General features: G+C 52.2%; 1 protein-coding gene and 1 long non-coding RNA gene across 2 annotated transcripts in view; one reads left to right on the top strand and one right to left on the bottom strand.

Annotated features, from left to right (window-relative positions):
- The window catches only part of SH3RF3 (SH3 domain containing ring finger 3), a 161,638-nt gene that overhangs the window by 127,065 nt on the left and 11,804 nt on the right, over nucleotides 1-22,769 (bottom strand).
- LOC138989898 (uncharacterized) lies at nucleotides 3,581-9,197 on the top strand. Its single transcript, XR_011466062.1, has 3 exons — nucleotides 3,581-3,984; nucleotides 4,455-4,663; nucleotides 8,566-9,197. It is a non-coding gene; the product is annotated as an uncharacterized lncRNA (long non-coding RNA).

The following is a 22,769-nucleotide window of genomic DNA, read 5'->3' as shown; positions in this document are numbered from 1 at the left end:
AGAGCCCACCTGAGTGTCACCTCCACAGGTGAGGTGGTGCTGCAGGGACATGGAGAGAGCCCACCTGAGTGTCACCTCCACAGGTGAGGTGGTGCTGCAGGGACATGGAGAGAGCCCACCTGAGTGTCACCTCCACAGGTGAGGTGGTGCTGCAGCGACATGGAGAGAGCCCACCTGTGTGTCACCTCCACAGGTGACGTGGTGCTGCAGGGACATGGAGAGAGCCCACCTGAGTGTCACCTCCACAGGTGAGGTGGTGCTGGGAGGACAAGGGGAGACCCCTGCCCAGCCTGGCACAGACAGGAGACGTGGCCCTGTGGAGCCTGGGTAGAGCTGGCCTGACTTGTCATCCATGCTCCCCACCCCCCACATGTGAGGAAGTTTCTCAAACCTATTCTCTCTGTGAGCTTAGATGGTCACATACACTGCTGTAATTTAAAAGTCACGTTTCCAAAATCATTTGCCTAGGAAGTAAGAAAGCCTTCGGTGTGGCCCCCATGCCTGGTTCAGAGAATGACACCCACAAAACGACCTGCAGACACAGAATGAGGTTTTTACAGAACAAGGGGCTTGGGGTCATCAGAGGTTTGCAGCCTTGGACAGCAGGGCTGGGGAGACCTTCCCCCCACCCCCAACAGCCTCTCTGGGACAGTGAGGTTGGCACCTGACATTGCAGGGAAGGGGAGGCAAGGTGTTCACCTGCTCATCTGAGAAGCAGCCACGGTGTTGAGGAGCCCTGGTCTGGATCAGAGCAACCAGAGACACATTACAAGGAAAAGTAACCAATGAACTGTGTTTTAATGAAACCCACAGAATGAATTTTAAGGGACAAGTGGCAAATCCCAAACATGGACCACGTGCTCCCTGTTGACCTGACATTGACAATGTTAGGAAGTTCTTGCCGGTTCTCAGAGTGAAGGCACCGGGAGGAAAAAGGGGTGGCAGAGGATGAGATGGTTGGATGGCATTACCAACTCAACGGACAGGAGTTTGAGCAAGCTCCAGGAGATGGTGAAGGATAGGGAAGCCTGGCATGCTGCAGTTCATGGGGTCGCAAAGACTCGGACACGACTGAGCGACTGAACAAGAGTGAAGATGCTGGCTCAGCTGGCATGCTTACAAAATCAAGGTTTTGTTTCACTGTTCATCCAAGATCTTGGACTCACAGACCGGAAGGAAAAGCAATCATGTAAAACTTACTGAATTTGAATAAAAGTGATGAAGACCCCAGCTTCCCCAGACTTTCCTTTTGTCTTCTCTCCTGTGCACTTGGGTTGGCGCAAGGAGGAGATCCTGACCACGTGTGATCGGTCTTCTAACGTTTTCTCCAAGGTAGAATATTCCCATTCTCTGACATTCTCTCGAACATAGAATATTCTGATTCTCATGTTCAGAACGTCTCCCAAGCATCAATGTGTGCATGTTTGAGGGTCTCGCAGGCATCACTGGAGGATCTGCAGGGTCTGTCCCACCGTGCAGTCCATCAAAGACCCAGACTCAAGGAGGGAGGGGGACGAGAGGGACCCTCATGAGACAGAAACTGCAGGGGTTCTGGGCGGGAACAGAGACAGATCACCTGCCCCACCCTCGTGGGCACAGAGGGCAGGTCTGGGGTCCGGGCACGTCTGCACCCTGTGGGAGAAGAACATGCTGGCCACATGATGGGAGCCCCACTTCTGAACAGAAGCACCAAAGAACCAGACTCTGTCCTCAGTGATGAGGTCACAGGTCATGGCTGACGCTTCCCAAGGGCCTGTCACTCTGGGCTCCAGGGCTGTCACTTGGTCTGCATGTCCAAGCAGGAAGCCAGTTCCTCCTGATGGCAGTGTGTCTGCCATGTAGACAGCCCCCTGCTTTCTTCACCTTCCCTTCCCAGGCTCCCTGACAGATGAGGGCAGGGATGCAGGCTGGCCCCGCTGTGTTGACCAGAGAAGCCCAAACCCCAGCTTTGCTGGAAGGCGTTCCCCCTTTGCCAGGGAAGACCCTGTACCAGGGTCACCCAGGGAGCTGTCAGCATCTCAGGGCAAAGCATGCCTGGTGACTGTGACAATAAGTCTGGGATCCGGGCTGCAGACTCAGGCCAGGGCAGGGGCTCTGGGGGCCCCTGACCAGTCAGGACACAGGGCCAGAGCAGACCCGGGAAAAGCCAGGATGGGTGAGAAGGATGAGGACAGTCCACAGGATGGGGGCTTGTTGCCACAGTTCACAGGATGGAGGAGGCTTTGGGGTCTGTGGGGGGTCTATCCTCCTGCAAAACCCTAACCCCCTGGCCCTAGGGGACCCTCAGTGGCACCTCTACAGACACGCATCTGGAGTTTGGGTTTCATTCTGTCCTTCTGGAAACTGGAAATGGTAGTACCCCCAGGGCTGCCTTAAGAAAACATGGAGGCCACATGTAATACCCCACTGGCCCCTGGACAGGGCAGCGCCACAATCTCCGCAGAGACAGATGTTGGCCCCTGCCTCCCTCGGGGACTCTGTGCCCTGGCCAAGCACCTGGCCCCACCCCCGGCTCCCCACACAGAGGCTGGCCACAAGTCCTGGGCTGGGACCACCAGGCTGCCTCCAGACGTTGACAAAGTCTGGGGACACACACTGCCAGACTCTGTGAGGCAGCCCCTCCCCATCCCCAGCTCTGAGTCTTGTCAGCTGGATCTTCAAGTAACCCCCGTCTTGTACTATTAAGGATTTATTCTCTGGGGACATACATTTCACTGCCACACACACGACACTGTAGCTGTGATCTCACAGGGCGAGACTGCGGGTGTGTCCTACTCTATTTTTTATTTGCAATCCACACCATCAGGTCACTCACAGTCCCCGAAGTTCCTGAAAGTAACCATCCCGACGTCTGGAAGGAGCCTCTAAGGGGCCTTCTCAGGGCCACACTCCTGCAGGGAGCTGACCCCACATGTCCTGAAGGTCCACTGATAGGGCAGCTCACACTAGACGAGTCCCAGCTCAGACTGCCAGCCTGGCCGGTCCACTGTCTGTGGGACTCTGTGGAAACAAGTCAGGGTCTTTGCGCAAAGGCAGGAAGGAGGCCTTTCCTCAGGGTAAGCCAGGACAGGGCAGGGGGACGCACCCACAGACCAAGGTCAGCCTCCACTCCCTCAGAGGTGGCCTGTGATGGGCCCAGGGAATAACCACCCCAGAGGCCACCTGACATGCCCCGAGGGTGGACAGGATTTCAGAGAACCAGCTCATGACCTGGAGCAACCCAACCCCGCTTGGCCTCTGAGTAGTTATGAACAAGACGACCAAAGAGGTCTACTGTCCACTGCTAACATACGGGGATTCCTGCTTTTAAAAAGCACATGCCTCGGGATCAGCAAACACACTTCCCTGGAATCTTCCATAAGAGCTGGTCATGCTGCCGCCCTGCTCACTGCAGGGCAGGCATGGGCAACAGGACACCCAGAGGAGGGAACGGAGAAACATCCAATTACCTGCCTCGGCCCCAGAGTCGAGTGGTGACAAAAAAGTACAAGAGTAACTTTAGAAGTCCAGCAGCTCACAGGAGTCCAAAGGCTATTTTAAACACCTTATCAGAATTCTGGGTTAACTGAGTACCTACGAAACCAGGAATAGAAAGTGCTCAGAAAAATAAAACACCACAGAGCCATCTGGCATGGTCAGAGGCTGCCTGCGGGGAAAGACTCGTCTTCCAGAAAAGGACCCAAAAATAGCTCCAATGAGGGAGAAACCGCCGTGTGCGCCAGGAGAGGTGCAAACGGGGACTGAATTAAGCAGCCTCCAGGGAACGTGGGCTCCCACGTACAACAGCTCCTGCCATGCCCCGCTGGGAGGGGGCAGGCGGGAACGTGGCTGGGCCTCGGAATAAGCAGCAGACACTTGTCTGCAGGCCAGGTCGCCTGGATGCAGACAGAGTGGCAAGCCCTCTGTCTCCGCTGCTCCCCGATCACCCACCCGGGGCTCGGAGGACACCAGGTACCTGCCCAGTCGTCAGCCAGAGGCAGGGAGGTGAGCCTGGATGGGGCAGGATGGGCCACTGGGGCATGGGGGGCAGGAGGGGACAGCACACAGGGGCAGGAGGGGATGGCATGTGGGGGCAGGTGGACGGCACACGTGGCCCCATCCTGAGCCTAGGAAGCCCTCCTGTGGGTGGGAGAGCGAGGGTCCCTGGGTAGGTCAGAACTGACCTGACACTGGAACTCCTGGGAGGGCTGGTGTGGGCAGGGGGCTCAACGCAGCCCAGCCACAGCCCCCGCCCACAAACCCAGAGCCCAGGGACATTTACCAGAACGTCCCGACACGGAGACCCTGCACGCCGAGTGCACACGGGCAGAGGAGGCTGCATGTAGGGACCTCCTCTCCTCCAGGGGCACCTGGACTCTGCACGGCCATCCCTGCTTACTGGCCAGAGACCTCAGAAGAGTCCCGAGACTGGCCGGACCCTTAGTCTGACCTAATACTGTCCCTTTAATCACCAGGAAGTTCTCATGTGAGAAAAAGGACGGTTTGGACTCCAGAATTGACGGTGCAGGCTGGTCTTTCTGTGCGATCATCACAAGCAAACGCAGAGGTGGCAACATCCCCAGGGTCCATCAGCGGGGATGGTAAACTCAACGGGGTATTATCTACACAGCAGAATGATACTCGGCCTCGAAAAGGACTGGAATGCTGGTTCCTGCTACCATGGGTGAGCCTGGAAAACCTTATCTGAGTAAAGAAGCCTGTCTCTGAAGGTCACTAACTGTATGGTCCCTGCACAGGAAAACCCAGAAACGGGAAACCTAGACACAGGAAGCAGAACAGTGGGGGCTCCGGAGGTGGGGGGAAGGAAGTGGAAGACTGTTTCAGGGTGACGGAAACTTCTCAATGATGACTATGTGCTGCTCTCACACGCCTGCATGAACTAGAAGCCCCTGTGTGAATTGTAGGGAATGTTAACTCTATCTCAAGAAAACTGTTAAAAAAAGTAAATGTAGGAGGAATGACCGGGGACGTACTTTTCGTCCCCTCAGCTTCTCTTCCGGGAGCTCGAATTGTCTACTCTGATTCCACTTCTTTTACAGTGATGCCTCTGGCGTGCCCTCTGGGATCCCAAACCCAACTGTTAGAACTATTAAGACATCTCTCTCCACAATTCTCTGCTCGCTCACCTCTGAACCAGGCTAAGTGATTTCTCTCCAGGTTGACCCCTGGGTCATTAGCAGACCTGCATTGCTGCTGCCAGGAGGCTGGGTACCAGGTCATAGGAGCTCACCTCGCTCCCTCTGTCTGAACTGCCCTTAATTTAAATAACAAGGCTGCTGCAGCTGAGGTGGCATCTCTCAGAGGAAGGTTGTAAATTAGCAATTCATAGAAGCAGGACACATGCGCACATGACCTGGAGTGAGTCCAGCACCTCTGTCAAGGATGAAGCTCCTGGGTCCCTGCTCGGGCCTCCACCAACTGTGGTGGCTGCCCTGGAGTCCCAGGAATGCAAACCCATCTCCAGAGCTAAAAGTCAGGCCTTGAAACTGTCGCTCAGGATAGAAATCCCACCCTGCAGCTGGAATGCAAGCCGGAGCCATCTCCCAGACCTGTCCACTGTCCCCTGCCACTTCCGGATAAAATCCAACTTGAGGACCATGCTGACAGCTACAGAAGTGACCACATGTGCACTCAAGTGCCTTCATCCAAACCAGCACAAAGCGTAGCAGGCTAATGAAAATTAAATCCTAATAATCAAAGTCTTTTCCCACAGTAATAAATACCATAAACACTCTGCATTTTGAAAATGATGGCTGCTCAAGAAAGGAGATTTTTTAAAAACTCTCTTGCTTTCCGTACCCAAGCACCTCAAATAAATCTGGTTTTGGTAAGCCATGGTTTCCCCAAACATCCCCACGAGGCTGAGTGACTTGACAAGCCCCTTTTTGGGAACAGACACAACCAAGAAGAAGCTAAGAGGCTGGTGCCCATGTAGGTCACTGCCATCTGCAGACTGCCCCCACGGAGCTGGGGCATGACCGCAAACCAGCTCGTTCTGACCACTGTCACTGTTTCCCCATTTGGGGAAGAAAGCAAGGCAGACCAGGTCACCACTTCCTCCAAAATGGTGGCCAGGTCAGAAGAGCTGGGCCTACTCATGGACCAGAAAAACACCACATTTAAGTGTCCCCGTTAAGCAGAGGGATCTTCTGCCAAAAACAAAGAAACGAAGGTGCCCACAAGTCTGGCCTGAATAACCCAGATGATTTGTGGTAGCCCCAGCCTGGCTACTGCGTTCACCCCTTGCCTGGTGACCCTGCAGCGGAGGCCCCAGCACTCTGACATCCACACAGCTGGCCATGAGGGGGCTCATTACACCTGCCACACCACCTCCACCATCTGGACTGCATTGTCCTCAATTACCATTTCTGCCTGTAAAAACATGGGCAAGGCCTGCGTGTCCAGCCATATGACACGAGGAGAGTGCCCCCCTGCCAGAGGAGACCCAGAGAGCACCATGGGACAGGGTCTCCCCAAGCCAGGCTGCTGAGGGTGACCAGAAACAGCTCACTGGTGCAGGCGGGCCCCTCTCAAACCCACAGATTCGCTGATGATCCCACTTTCCTCGAAACAGGACTCAGCAGTCAAGAAAACCCAGCCCTGAGCAGAGTCCCCAGGGCCTTTGAATCCTCGTGGACTCTCAACGGGTTAGCAAATGCCCTCTCTGTCTCCAACCACCTCCCCTCTGTGTCAGCCAGGAACCTCCTCCGGCTTGTGTGTCTAAGCCCACCTCCTCTTCAGGGGCATTGTCCCTGCCTCCCCCACCACCAGCCTTACATGGCCCCCCTTGACTCTCAACCTGCAATCTTCCCTGTCTCTCTCCAATTGCATCTGCATATTGTCCTCGGCCACCAGCCTGCTACCACAAGACAGGTAGATTACTGGTGTCGGCAAAGCTTGAAATATTTCTCAGAAAAGATTTGCTGACTCCGTATTAAAGCAATTATTTAAATTAATTGGAGTTATCTCCTCTGCAAAAATATTTGCTTCTAGCTGGGAAAACAGTACCTTGCATTTTCTCATTGTGTACAGCACGGTGTTTTGCATACCACACGTGTCTCATAAAATATTTCCTGAATTGATTATTCCCCTAAAAATGATTAATTTGAGCCTCAGCCTTGTGTGTTGCACCTACTGGTGTTCCTATCCCAGGAGTGTCAGGCCGTTTGACTGGAAAAGGAAGGAACACCAGGCACAGTCAATGGTTTTAAACAGTTTGCAGGTGACTTGAAATGCACATGGCTGTGGAAATGCAACAATAAGAAAAGTGTGCCCCAAGGGCCACATAATTAGGTACAATGAGAGGCGGGGAACTTGTCGTCTCATTAACCATCTGCTCACTCAGTGTCCTGAAATTCCAGAGGAGAAGAATCAACATTTTGGAAGTTTACAACCTGTCAGCAACAACCTATAAAAATAAGACGCCAATTTGATTGCAATCAAGGGAGAGAGCTAGATCGTAGCTTTTGTTAAAGCTCATGTAGGCAAAATCACCCAATTACAGGAGGGTTTAAAGCAATGAGAGTGTCAGAAAGTCCTGAGAGCTCCCCCTCCTTGTGGACAGACAGTTAAAGACCCACAACCCTGGCTGTTCCTGACCCCTTGAGTCTGCCTGCAAGGCGTGACCCCTGCCTTCCACCAACCACAAGTGTGCCTGATACAGCAGTCTGTTCCACCAGCAGCCGGCACACCTGGACATGTGCTGTGGGGTGGGGCCACCCTGGGGCTTGTAAGAGACGGTCAGAACTGCTGGATGCTCTGGACAAGTAGCCAGGAGTGATGCAAACATAAAAGCTATTCTCTGGGCTTTTAATGTCAACTTTGGTTAATAATAAGACATCAAATTGATCCATTTCCAGGATCTATATTTGTGATTCACTAGAAAATCATTTGGTGGGAGAGTATGAAAAATGTAGAACACTGATGTAAATAATAGCCTTTTTTATTTCGCTGAATAAAACTGTAGAGAAAGTGTGGTTGTGATGGTCATTTTTCCCCAGGAGGGCAACACAGAAAGTCAGAGGGAGGGGGTGTCCAGCAGGTAACCCCCACCCATCAGGCCACAAGGCACATGACCCTGGTGGTCGATGTAGGGGTGCAGCCAGAGTCCCCCCCAAACTGGGCCCCACACCAGGTACCCTCAGGACACCCAAGGCCTCGCTGTCACTGTGGGGCACAGACTGTTTTTCACCTAGAAGAAACTCAACCCTCAGTGAAGTCACAGGCTCCTGGGAGCCCGGGCTTGGGCTGGAGCTCGGGGTGACCCCGACATTTCTCCCAAGGCCCTGGAAAGCTGGATGTACTGCTGGGGGGCTGCCTCCTCCCCTCAGAAGAAGCCTCTAGTCTTCAGACTGAAACGAGCACTTCAAACGTATTTTTGGATTCTTTTATTAAATACAAAAAGTGCTAGAATAAATGCCAGCTGCTATAAATGCCCCAGAAAAGCAAACACTTTCTCCCTCTCAGTGGCACTTGGAGGAGCAGCCTGGAATGCCAGCACCGTTTTTCATTGTGTTCACGGACGTCAATAAATAACCAGATTGTAATGTTTTGCTTTTGCAACAGGGCCTCTCAGAAAGTCTCAGAAGCCAGCAGACAGCAGCCCCACCAGTGCTGGAGAAAATCTGAAGCAGAAGGAAGCACCCTGTGAGGAAGTGCCCCCCAGGCAGCCAGGACAAGAGTGAACTTCCCCCTTCAGGAAGCCAAGGGCGGCTGAGTCCCTGGACACCACGTGTCACCTGCTGTCCAGCCTTGATGTCCTCAGGAACCCAAGGGCGGCCATCCGCGTCCACACCAGGGGGCATCTGTGTCCACACTGGGACCCTGTAATGCCAGGGACACCACCCTATCTCCTGCTGAGACACAGAAGATCAGAAGTTCAACCAAAGATGAACTCCTGTATCAGCTAGGCTCATGTGTCACCCCTGGACAAGCCTCGTGTCTGAAACGCAGGAAGCTCCCACCTCCTGTCCCCAGCACATCTTCTCCCCCTAAAGCCATGGGCTAGAGCCGAGGTGAACTGGGGTGTCCTGTCCATGGTGGGGACCCCCCACTAACACCCAGAGACCTGCTGGCCTGGGGCATCAGCAGGTCTCAGCACTGCTCTGTCTCTCCAGGAAGACAGACGTCCTCCTCTCTCTGTTAGATCAACTGCCTCTTCAGACAAGGATTTAAAACAAGTTCCCAAAGAACAAATGCGGCTGCCTTCACTCTCTGCTGAAGCTCTAACAATCCAATTTTTTATTGTTTAAATAAATGCACACACATTGAACTTGTCTTACAGGGGATTTTATCCACATCGATTCAGAAGTACCATTTACCTGACGACACATCCCTGCCACGTGATTCTGGTCGATACACAGAACAGCAATAGCCCTTCAGACCCACAGCAGTCTTGGGAGAACATTCCAGATGCAACGCAGGGTCTACTAGGGGACAGGACCTACCCGGTGACCTGTGATCACCCTGCAAGTGACTCAGAGCCACACTAAGAGGACAGCAGATGGGCCCTGAAGCCAGGACCTGGGTGTGATGCCGTCAGGGCGCCCGGAAATAAAGGGAAACATGGATACTTTTCATGGCTGATGAGGCCCCGTCTCCCAGGACCTTTGCTGGGTGTCCCACTGGAGCTCAGCTGCCCCAGTGGGCAAACATGTTCTTAAAGGTGGCACGGCCCCTGCCCCCCAAACTCTGGCCAGTGGCTCCGCCCACCTCAGATGGAGGACTGGAGAGAGGGCTGCCTCAGGCGGAGGAGAAGGAACCCCTGAGCAGGGGGCCTGGGGGGACACACTCTCGTAGGAAGGCTGAGTGATCCCGAGTGGAGCCTGGGCAGCAGCAGGGACAGCAAGACAGCAGGACACCAGCACCCCACCCCCACCCCTGTACCTGAACTGGCCACACTCCCCGTGTCCACCCTAATCAGGGGTCACTCTGATGAACAGGGTCTGGACCTGCTCTTTAGGAGATGGGAGAGAGAACCTGCTAAGGATGATTTGACCATAAGTCCCCCAGGACTCCCAAGCGAGTGACCACCTGGAGGGGGACGTGAACCTGCCCAGATACCATGCTCAGCCAGCAGTGCCCTGGGTGGGACACAACATCGCATCCACCAGAGATCAGGCAGCCAGCACGCACGGGTTAACACAACCAAGCATTAACCCATCCACAACTGCTGTGTATCTGGTTACAGGTGAGAAAGGAGGGGCTGACGTGCTAAGGAGCCCATCCCCAGCCAGTGACAGGGGGCGGGGTTACTCGAGAGCTCAACCCCCAGGACGAGGCCTCAGAGACGAGACACTGACAGCCTGTGTCCTATGAGTTGCGTGACCTTGAACCAGTAACCTGCCCTTTCTGGGCCTTACCTCCATGTCTAAAACATGGAAAAACTATTCCTAACCTGGCAGAGCTTCTGTAAGGACCACATCCTCCAGGTAGGGACATGTTGGGGGCCGGGGGGAGCATTTTCAGAATCAGAGCTTTCCCAGCCATTATGACGGTCTGTTTTGGGATCTGGGTTCAGGACACCAGCTGCTCAGGCAGGAGAGGCGGCCTGAGCGGGAGGAGCAGAGACTGAGTTGGGGGAGGAGGGTGTAGACAAACCTGGGCTGAGGTCAGCAGGAGAATGTCTGGAGAGAGAAGCTGGTAGGTGGGCACACAACCGCAGGGCAGCCACCCCCTGGGTCGGCCTCTTGCTGGGCTCCTGCCTCCTGCACCCCATGTTCAGCTGGGTCCCCAGGCGGGGGAACCTTCAACAAATGCCCACCACCTGATGGGTCTGAGTGGGTTTGTTTGTTGCAACCACAAGAGCCTTTAAAGAACCAGGACAAGCCAGCCTCTGTTTAACAGCCCTGGGGTTTTCTGGCCCCTCGATTTTCTTCCCACAAGGAACACTTCGAGGGTGGCAGGCAGGGTGGCTCAGCCAGAAGGGCTCTGGGCTGGAGGCTAAGAGCCCTGGGATGCCAGCTCGGGGACCAGGACTTGGGGAGGTCAGGGACCCAGGATGCTCGTCTTCACCTGCTGCCCCAGGAGCTCCGAGTCTCTGGACCACTCTTCTCATATCATCCTCTTGCTCCCCCGCACCATGTCCAGAATCAGAGAGGGCAGTAGACCCTCACTCTCCCCAGAGCTGCGGTGGGACGTCACCTCCCTGCTCAGAGACGTCTCACAGCCCGGCTCTCCTGCCACTACCCCAGCCAACTCCAGGCTCGTCCAGTCTCAAAGGACACCAGCCCACTCTCCTTACAGATGTTCATTCTGGTTAAAACCACATGCATACACCCAAGATTTTCACCATCTAAAATAAAAAGCACATTTCTTTCCTCCAAAACCTCCATATACACATAAAAAGTCAATTTTCATATCTTATGCTGAGAAGATAACCCTAAACCCAAAGTTCTCAGGACTTTCCATGAAGTCATCATTTAGCTCATTTATTAATTTATATTCATTTCACTGTAACACAATTATTTTGCTCATTTAACATTTTGTGCTGCCAGAGACACCTATGAAATCTAATAAGCAGCTTCCAGAACTACACAACATGCCAATTAAATATGTTAATTAGATTTAAGTGAGTGACACAAGATTTTTAATGAAGTGAATTCCAGGAGGGAGAGCGGGCCAAGCCACTGTCTGCTTCATTCAACTACCAGGGATCGATTTTCAAACAGCACATTTGAGGTCAAAGACTTAGGGCCCAAAAGTCAACGTGATACGGTTGTCCCTGTGTTACCAAGTCTAAGCTTGCTCTGCTCACGGCACGACAGGCCAATGGATCCCAGAGACGAGGCGTTGAGGCAAGGAAAACAACTTTATTGGAAAGCCAGCTGACTGAGAAGATGGCAGGCTAGCGCCTCTTCTAAATAACCATCTTATGGGGTCTGGATGGCAGGTTCTTTTGTAAATCAGAGATGGAGGTGGGGAAGGTAAGGAAGCAAAGTAAAAAGCCAATTAATCTTGCAAACATCTAGAATGGCAAGCCTCCAGCAGGGGATGTGTTCATTTCTTCCTTCCTGCGATCTACAGGTGGACAGGGTTCTGAACAAAAGGACTTTAGTTTAATGCCAGCTCAGGGACCAGGACTCTGGGAAGTCAGGGACCCAGGATGCTTGTCTTCAGCTGTCAGAGGGGCAGAGTCCTTTTAAGGAAGCCATTGGTATGATTATAATAACAAGAGGAATGAAAAGTGAGTCAAAGAAACAGTTTTCAACATCGAGTCAGAATTGGCTTCTTCTCTGCACCACCTGGGTGCCCATGGGACTGGTTCCAGCACCCTGAGGATATCTAACTCCAGCAGCTCAAGTCCTCTGTACAAAATGGTGCACGCAGCCTACTCTCATCCTCGGCAGACTAGAGGTCACCTCCAGGTGACTGAGAATACCTCAGACAGCATAAATGCTATGCAAATAGTTGCTGAGGCGGCAAATTCAAGTTTTGCTGTTTGAAACTTTCTGTAACTTTTTCAAATATTTTCAACTGTGGTTAGTGTAACAGGACAGATGGGGTTTAGACGTAGGAAGGGAAAGTGTTTTGGTTTTAGAACATGTGCTTGTTTGTTTTGCTTATATCTTAACATTGAAACGTGCTTGAACAACTAGGAGAAAAGACTTGGGTTGTTAGGTCTGCTGGCTTCCCGAGCAACTTAGATGCTTTGGGAGATAGAAAGACCAATCAAATGAGGCTCCTGCTCCCTAGAAACTTCCAATTTAGGACAGAAATCTTATCTCAAAGGAGAAGGACGGATTAAACAAACAAGCTTACTACATGGTGACCCACATGCCATCAGGCAGTCAGCCAAAATAAATCAGAAGAACTGCCTTGTCTAATAGGCTTTGATACTCCTTACATCAAAATCTACCGGAGGATCAAGTGGAACAACTCCTGTGATTTTCCTCTGAGCATTCCTAGCCTGAGTCACTTTGAGAGTTTTCAGGCTCCTTTAAAGATCAGGATCTCAGCGTGGTTGGGACACCCAGGCCGCCTGGCACCGGGTCCACCTTACACACCTCAGGACCCCTGTTTGCTCCAGATCACGGCTCCAGCCTGGTGGGGTCATGCCCCTACCCCTACTGCCATGAGAATCTGACAGCCACAGTCCCCAGGAAAACAGAATCTCCATGAGAAAGCACTTACGGTCCCCAGGGTCACAGGGCTCCAAAGTCCATCCTCAGACCCTCTTGGGAGCCACAGTCTCAAGGTAAGAAACCCCTGCCCCAAACCACTTCATGTCCATTGTTCCTGCCTGGTTGGTGACACCCATGGGTCCCACCACGAACATCTTTATAGAAGTGAAAGAAAGCCACTCGTCCCTTTCTGTGCACCAGCCCCAGGTGGCACTTAACCTGCCTGTCGAACAGCCCTGCCAAGGGGCCACCACTCCTGTTCTAACAGATGATAAGAAAGGGGGTTGGGTGTGTCTCACTGGCCAGCCGGGCCCCACACCCAGGTGACACAGTGCATTGCTTCAGATTTGGGAACAGTGAAAAGTAACCGCCCTCGGGTCACAGGGCTAGTGGGTGAAAAGCTGGGAGAAGCCTGACTGCCTAGCCCCGGGGCAGGGCTCCTCCTCAGCCCTTTGGTCTGCTCCTCGGTCATCTTCTCATCCTCCCTCCACGGCCTCAGAGGGCAGTCACAGCTCATCTAGAATCCAGAGCCTCCTCCATGTGTGGTCTTTGACCGGCCTCACCTGAGGACTATGTCCCCACCTCTACACACAGCAGTCCCTCTCCCCTAAACAGCGTCATCTCTGCTGAAAGCATCCAGCGATGCCCCGGCTCTTGTGAACTCAGGTTCAGGGCTGAGCCTGGCTTCTGCCCACATAACTGCCCTCTTTCTTGCCTCCGTGGCCCTTATACATTTACCCAGAAATCATGACAACTGTTGGTCTCCAGGACAGGCAGCGTCCTTCCAACTGGACAATCTCTCTCATCGCTACTCATCCATCATCTTTCAAAGCCCTCCATCCAGCCCTCTCTGAAATGATCTTTCAACTGACTGACTTCCTTCTCTGCACTTTTACATGTTTTGAATGTCTACAATTACCATTTAACTCAAGCTTTACAAAATAACAGGCTTCCCTGGTAGCTCAGATGGTAAAGAATCTGCCTGCAATACAGGAGACCTGGGTTTGATCTCTGGGTCCAAAAGATTCCCTGGAGAAAGGAATGGCTCTAACCACTCCAGTATTCTTGCCTGGAGAATCCCACGGACAGAAGAGCCTGATGAACTAAAGTCCATGGGGTCACAGAGTCCAACACGACTGAGCGACTAACACTTCACAAAATGATTATGGTACAGACTGTTTTTCCCTCACTAGGCTGTATGTTCGGAGAAGGCAATGGCACCCCACTCCAGTACTCTTGCCTGGAAAATCCCATGGACAGAGGAGCCTGATAGGCTGCAGTCCACGGGGTCGCTAAGAGTCGGACACGACTAAGCGACTTCACTTTCACTTTTCACTTTCATGCATTGGAGGAGGAAATATTAACCCACTCCAGTGTTCTTGCCTGGAGAATCCCAGGGATGGGGGAGCCTGGTGGGCTGCTGTCTATGGGGTCGCACAGAGTCGGACACGACTGAAGCAACTTAGCAGCAGCAGCAGCAGCAGCAGGCTATATGTTGGTTATTATCCTTTGAATTCTCAGCACCTAGCACTGTGCCAAGAAAAGAGCAGGCACGAATGCAGGTTGACTCAGTGAATTCTCCCAGTATGTTAACCAAGAGGAGACAAGCCCCAGAGGGACACCAAGAAAGTCTCATGGATATAAACAGAGGGTCAGGTGGACACCTGCTTGCTTGGCTCTTTGATGTGCTTCAATGTGAGTGATCCTGATAAGTGAAGTATCACCATAAAATGTTCAAAGGACTCTCAGGAAAAATAAATCAGCACTTATCCCATAAATAATTAAAATGCAAAACTAAAATGCATGTTAAAAACTAATCTGTTGGAATGACAGCTTAAAGTTGGTGAAAAATGAATTATTTTCTATTAAGGTCACAGTGTTAAAAACTACTCATTTAATTTTAAGTTCACCCACCTAGAAAAATCCCCTAGGGAAAGTAACTTTTCCTTTTACTGATTCTTTATCCTTAAAAATAAAGGTTCTGCTCAGAGCTTACTTTTTTTTTTTTTGAAGATGTATTTTATTTATTTTGGCTGAGCTGGGTCTTTGTTACGGCTTTTCTCCAGCTGGGGTGAGCAGGGGCTACTCTTCGTTGTGGTTCACAGGCTTCTCCCTGAGGTGGCTTCTCTTGTTGCAGAGCATAGGCTCCAGGCAAGCAAGCTCAGTAGTTGTGGGATCTTCCCAAACCAGGGATTGAACACGTGTCCCCCCATTGCCAGGTGGATTTTTAACCACTGGACCATGAGGGAAGCACACAGCTCACTTTTACGCCAAAGCAAAGACCTAAGATTTCAGATTTGCTGCTCTCTGAGCTGTTGTTAAGGGGGGCTAAGAGCTCACTTTGTTTGCTCAAACATGATTCAGTCATCTGTGACTGAAGACCCGCCCCCCCGAGGACCTACTGGAGGTACAAATGGCCAGCTCCTCATCAACCATCCTGTGCAGAGGGTTCCAAGAGGAAGAAATGCTCTCCAAGCCCCCTGCCTTGGGGTCATTTCAATGGAAGTGGCTTTGACTGGGAAATGGACAAGTCAGCTCAAAGTCACTCAGAAAATGATAGAGTTTTACCACAAAGGAGGTAGCTATGGTTCAGTTCTCTGCACATTTGTGTACTTAATGGAACACGAAGTGAGATTTTCACAAACAAATCCACATGAAACATGAACAGGTCTTCCGTCTGTGAAAGAGATGCAGCCCTTCTCCCAGTCTGGAGTGAGTTAGGACCCCACAGGCCCCGAAGGACCGTCTGGGACACAGAGCAGGGGCTTGGAGGGCACCGAGGGGTGGGGCCTCCAGGCTGCATCACGGGACCAAACTCCCAGAGCAAGCGTCTCCCGGACAACAGACGATGAGGAGGGACCGGCACAGCTGCTCTATGTCCAGATGAACTTACTGTCCCCCCTCAGGCAGGAGGGTCCTGACGCAGCTGTGTGCCCAGGCCCCCAGCGTCCTTCTGAGAAGGACAGAGAGAAGGAGCAGGGCTCAGGGCATGGGAGAGCTCATTGCCTCAGCCCACAAGAGGAACTGACAGCAGAGCTCACCATTCTGCTTGAAGACGACAAAACCCCTGAACTCTAAGCAGACTGCAGACAAGACACAGATATGGCGAGGAGACAAAAGGACAGTCAACCAGACAGACGCTGGCAACCAACAAAAACCTGGTGAGCTGCTTAAATTCTGCGAATTATTCAGGAAAAGAAAAGTCAAAAAGCAAGCAGGGTGTCTGTAAACTAACCCCCTCAGCCCCGCCTCGCCTTGCTAGGACCCACTCTGCTGCAGCCCCACCCAGGTCCAGCCACGCCCCCCTCCCCAGGCTCCTAGACTTGGCAAGTCGTCCTGTTTACCTGGGAGTCACTGAACCCTGAGCCCATCGCTTCCCCTGAACTGAGGAAAAGATCGTTTGTCTCCAGCTTGGAAATCTGCCTAGGGACTGACCCTGAGACCCTGGGGCTCCCCATCTCTGCCCCAGATAACTGCTGAATGAACGTCCTGCTGCAGGATGGACCAACTCTCAGAAAATATGGCCCAGTGGCCACAGGAAAGGCAGGAAGAGAGGGACAGCAGATGTGAGACACCTAGGGTCCCAGGGCTCTTCAGGGACCCTACTTCCCCATGGCCACGGGACCACACACCATACCTCCTCCACACTAAGGAAGCTTTTAAAGGCATAAGAACTATACTTTTAATGATGTCTTTTGGCCAAAATGCCATCAGAACTGTAAGGGCTTCGGGCAGTAGAAGATGAAGGCTAAGTTCTGTGTCATTAGGGAAACAGGAGCTGATGTTTCTTTCACCTCAATTCATGTATTAGCATCCCTAAGTTAAGGACCCCAGGAAAATTAAAAGTCCAGGAAACAGTGATGCCCCCACCATGTTCGAGCACAAGGTGATTTATGCCAGGATCTGCTCTGCCCAGAGAAGCAGAACAGCAAGTGGACCTCTGAACAAGTTGGCACCCAGGGGATCACAGGCCTCCAAAGCTCCTCCACTGCAGGGACCCCACTGCCACCACCACCATCACCTCCCTCACCATCATCAGCTCCATCACCTTCATGACCATTATCACCTCCATCACTTCCATCACCACTGTTACCTCCATCACCTTTGTCAGCTCCATCACCTCCAGTCACCCCCATCAGCCCCATCACCTCCATCACCCCCATCAGCTCACCTCCAGTCACCCCCATCAGCCCCATCACCTCCATCACCCCCATCAGCCCCATCACTGCCATCACCCCCATCACCCCCATCACTGCCATCACACCACTATCACTTACACCTTCACAGCAAGGGCAGGGGAGCCGTCCTGAAATCCTGGAATTCATGGGGAGGCGCTCTGAACTTAGCAAAAGCTGCTCCCCTCCTCCTGGTCAAACACATACATCCCAGCCATGCTTAACTCTCCAATGGATATAGAATCATCCCACGGTGGACTCTCACCCCAGTGAAGTCAAGCTCAGGTCATTAGATCTGGCAGGGCTGCTCCATGCAAAAAGCTAGCCCTTCCCAGGACTCGCTGGCCCAGAGGCGTTGAGAAGCTGCCCTCAGTGACTGAAGAAGAACCGCCCAGACCCTGTGGACCCTTCCGGGAGGTGAGGAAGCTGGAGGAGGGGAGCCCATCAGGGCACAGTCATTTGTGTGCAAATACCATTCACGCTGTGTCCTGACACCACATGGTTTCTCCTAGGAAGGCAGAGACTCCCACCCAAGAGGAAGGCTGACTACGCTGATGGCCTCTCACCAGGCGGCCCTGGGGGTCAAGACAGGCCCTTGCTCCTGGACTGGCAGGTCCACGGCCAGAGAGATAGACGCCCCTCCTCACTGGGGGATCTACATGTTTTCAAAAGGATCCACCCTCAACTCTCACATGCAAAGCCCACCAGGTGGCCTGGACTTACCCACACAACCTCAGCAGACTTAGTCTCATCACCCCCAGTGGCTGCAGCGGCAGCCTCCCTGCCCACCTTCGCATCAGGTGCACGGCACTGCCTCTGGACCCACACACCTGTGGGAGCAGCAACTGCTGGGAGGAGAAGCTGCCTTGAATGACAGGGCAAGAGTGGGGCTCAGAGCCTGAACAACCCAAACTCCCACGGTCACCAGCTGCCCAAGCCCAGCTTGGGAGTCAGCCCAGACCTGGGACTCCCAGGAAAAGGGGTCTGTGGGTGGCACAGGATAGGGACCCAGAGCATGAAGTAGGTCAGAGTGACTTCTGTGAAGATCCTCAGTCACTATCACAGCCCCTGGGCTTTCATCCCAGTGGATGAGAACATGCCAGGCACATCACAGGAAACCCTACATTCACCACAGACATGCCGGAACCCTCCAGGTCAGAGCTGCAGACCCTTTCCACAGGGAGCAAGCTGATGGAATGTATAATCCCTGTGCTATTTCAGGGAGAAATTGGCCTTTGTTACCTTTACTTGGAAATCTTCAAACAAGAGAGTATTTAAACTGAAAAGAACTCACAGTGGATACTACCAAATCAGGAGCAACTGGTTGGTAACTTCCCATCGTCATGGAAAGTTACACAACCCCTCACATCACTTTTCTAAAAACGTAAAAATTACAACTTTGTGTTCACACTCAGGGACGCTGCCCAGAATCACCCGAAAGTCCCCAAACAAGCACTTCGGGTCACCTACTCCCCTATGAGATCCTCACGTTGGATGGAGCACGGCAGTGTCAGCACCTGGCTTGGGAGCCACCAACAAGTTGGAAACACATACTCGCCCTTGGTCATGGTGAGACTTGTTGGACCTTCCACCCACAGCTCCAGAGTGTTACCAAGCCCAGCAACACCCTCAGTGGGCTCCATCTGCAAAAGGTGACTGCAAATTAGCTGTAGGAGCAGAGAGGACAACTCGAAGCCAGCAATCACTAAAGTGACAGCAAAGAGGGGAGGCCCTGCTTTTGCCAACCTGGGGCATTTCATACAGAAGCACAGGAGCCCCCAGGGGCCCCCAGGGCATCCCTGACTCAGGGGACAGCTCAGGAACTGCCATGAGTGACCCCCAGTCACCAAGAAAAGCTAAATCAACCCAACATTCTTGGTGCAGTGAACACAGTGAACAGAGACACTGGGAATTAAGATAGTCTCGCAGTCTGGGGTGAGGGCGTGTCTATGTTGCATCAGTTACACACCTGGGCCTATGCACTGTTACATGTGCACCCTTACATGTGCACCCTTACACGTGTGTCATCACATGTGCAGCATTACACATGCACTCTTACACAGGCACCCTTGCTCATGCTCCATTACACATGTACCATTACATGTGCATTTTTACACACGTGCCATTAAACGTCCACTCTTACCCATGCACTGTTACATGTGTGCCATTATATCTGTGCCCTTACCCATGCACCATTACATGTGTACTCTTACACGTGTGCTGTTACATGTATGCTCTACACGTGTACCGTTACAGGTGTGCTCTTACAGGTGAGCCATTACACATGAACTCTTACACATGCACTCTTCCATGTGTGTCTTTACACGTGCACCATTACATGTGCACTGTTACATGTACGCCCACACACACGTCCTGTTACATGTGCGCCCTTACACATGTGTTACACGTGTACTCTTACATGTGTGTTACATTTGTACTCTTACATGTACACCATTACATATGCACTTATACGTGTGCTCTTCCACGGGTGCCATTACATGTGTACTCTTACACAGTGTGTATTATATGTGCACTGTTACATGGAAGCTATACTGAAGCTCAATGTTATAACTCAGAATTAAATCACAGACCCAACACTCTGCTTGAAATAAATCCTAAGTAGCAAAAGATGTGTCATCAAAGTAGAGACACAACTTCAAATGCTACAATCGTTCACCTTAGTCAACAGGGTGTGGGGCTGCTGACCAACTACGAAGGCCACCACGGGACACCCAGTCCCTGCCCAAGCCCACTCCAGCCAGAACCCAGGAACTGAATTTCCAATGAAATGCTAACTCTTCATTAAATCATGGAAAAAGAGTACGTCAAGGATGTATATTGTCACCCTGCTTATTTAACTTAATATGCAGAGTACATCATGAGAAACACTGGGCTGGAAGAAGCACAAGCTGGAATCAAGATTGCTGGGAGAAATATCAATAACCTCAGATATGCAGATAACACCACACTTATGGCAGAAAATGAAGAACTAAAGAGCCTCTTGATGAAAGTGAAAGAGGAGAGTGAAAAGTTGGCTTAAAACTCAACATTCAGAAAACTAAGATTATGGCATCTGGGCACGTCACTTCATGGCAAATAGATGGGGAAACACTGGAAACAGTGGCTGACCTTATTTTTGGGGGCTCAAAAATCACTGCAGATGGTGACTGCAGCCATGAAATTAAAAGACGCTTACTCCTTGGAAGGAAAGTTATGACCAACCTAGATAGCATATTCAAAAGCAGAGACATTACTTTGTCAACACAGGTCCATCTAGTCAAGGCTATGGTTTTTCCAGTAGTCACATATGGATGTGAAAGTTGGACTATAAAGAAAGCTGAGCACCAAAGAATTGATGCTTTTGAACTGTGGTGTTGGAGAAGACTCTTGAGAGTCCCTTGGACTGCAAGGAGATCCAACCAGTCCATCCTAAAGGAGATCAGTCCTGGAAGTTCATTGGAAGGACTGATGTTGAAGCTGAAACTCCAATACTTTAGCTACCTGACGCGAAGAGCTGACTCACTGGAAAAGACCCTGATGCTGAGAAATATTGAGGGCAGGAGGAGAAGGGGACGGCAGAGGATGAGATGGTTGGATGGCCTCACCAACTCAATGGACATGAGTTTGGGTAAACTCTGGGAGTTGGTGATGGACAGGGAGGCATGGCGTGCTGCGATTCATGGGGTCGCAAAGAGTCGGACATGACTGAGCAACTGAACTGAATTGAACTAAGTCCTCACAGCCTGATATAGAAATCTGATAATACACAGTGCAAACCAGAAAAGGCAAAAATCTGAGTTTCAGGTCGTGAACTTTCAAACAGTCCATTAACTGGGCTTTGCCCTGGACACCGCCCCAAGGGCAAGTCAGACCCAAACAACCCTGCCCTGCCTGGTGTCGCTGAAAGGAGCTAGAGTGCCCCCCACCACCATCACCCTGAACAAACTGCAGGTGACTGAGAAGGGAAACACCCCTCCCCGACGGTGCACCTGTCACCTCAGGAAACCGACAGCCGGGCAGGTGACAGTTACATAACCATTTATGTGGGGGACGCTGGCCCTCCTTCTACAAGAGCTGGACTTCACTCTGTCCAGGGGATAGAACACCATGCCTGTCAGGACCCAGAGAAGAGCCCGCTGATGATGAAGCTGGTGAGGAAGGGACCCAAGTGATCGACCAGGCAGGAAACCACCACACTTGGGGTCCAGAGGGGTCCTCGGGGCACATTCCTGCTGCCCCCGCTGTCACCACACCAAATCCCCAGAGCCTGTGTCATTGGAAGATCCTGTCACCTTGACACTTTAGAGGGGCTCCTGGCATGGCCCACAGACCCTCCAAATCATGTGGGCACAGGTCACTGGAAATGTAGAAGCAGGAGACGACAGCCCTCTGTCACAGTGTCTGGAGCCCTGCCAGCAGCCTGGTGCCCCCAGGGGGCTCTGCAGCCATGTGTGGCCCTTGAACCATCGCTGAGGCGTGCTGGCCGGTGACAGACACAGCGGGCTTGGCACCAGGCATGGACCAGGGAGGCAAAGCACCCTGAGAATGTATTGTGCTGAGCGGCGCTCAGGTACACATTTGGGTCGAGTGGTTAAATAAGATACATTATTAAGCCAATTTCATCTGTTGCTTTTTGACTTCTGTAATGTGGCTATAGAAAATTGTATGTTTCACAGGTGGTCTCCATCCTAGACCTGCAGACAGCACTGCCTGGAGGATACAATCTAGAATTTGTGCCATCCGAAGGCTTTATCTGAACATGTGTAAATCCGGTAGCTTTTTGTGCATGTGTTTGAGCCGTGGAGGCACAGATGTCCAGGAGAAGATTCTGTATCTAGTCCGTTTCCATGGCCACCAGTGTGGAGCCCCGAGCAAGCACATCTGGCCCAATTTTAACACTCAGTCCAGGGGGCAGGCAGCCTCAGATGGACGGCAGAGGCTGCCATGTGAGAACACTGAACAGAAGGACACTTCTGGGGACCCAGGTTCACTAACTGCATTTCCATAATGTTGGTTTCACCGTGTGAATGCAGAGGCCTTCCAATGCAGGAAGACCCCACAGCCCCACCTCCCCAGCACAGGGCGGGTCATCATGTCACCCTGGCCTCTGAGGTGAGTGGCTGCCCCTGGCTCCGGCCCTGAGTGACAGCAGGCCACTCTCACCTACCCCTCAGGTGGGAAAGGAAGACTCCCTCCCTCCACATCTGCCCCTTCGGTTCCACCAGGAAATTCTCCCACCCACCTGCCTCTTTCATGACGTGGTAAAGACCGCAGGAAGTATCCTGGCATCTCCCCAGTTGGGCATCCTGGTGAGGTGAAAACAACGGGAAAGAATCGGAACCCAGCTCACACTTCGCCTTCAAGCCCTGTGGAGAGGGGCTCATAGCCTCAGCCCTCCACCTCAGCATGGCCCCAGAAAAGCCCAAGTTCCTACACTCCTCTGGGTCTGCATAGAGGGGGGCAACCACAGTGC

Source organism: Bos mutus, chromosome 11 (assembly GCF_027580195.1).
Source record: "Bos mutus isolate GX-2022 chromosome 11, NWIPB_WYAK_1.1, whole genome shotgun sequence".
Taxonomy (NCBI): Eukaryota; Metazoa; Chordata; class Mammalia; order Artiodactyla; family Bovidae; genus Bos; species Bos mutus.
This window is presented reverse-complemented; position numbering and strand designations above follow the sequence as displayed.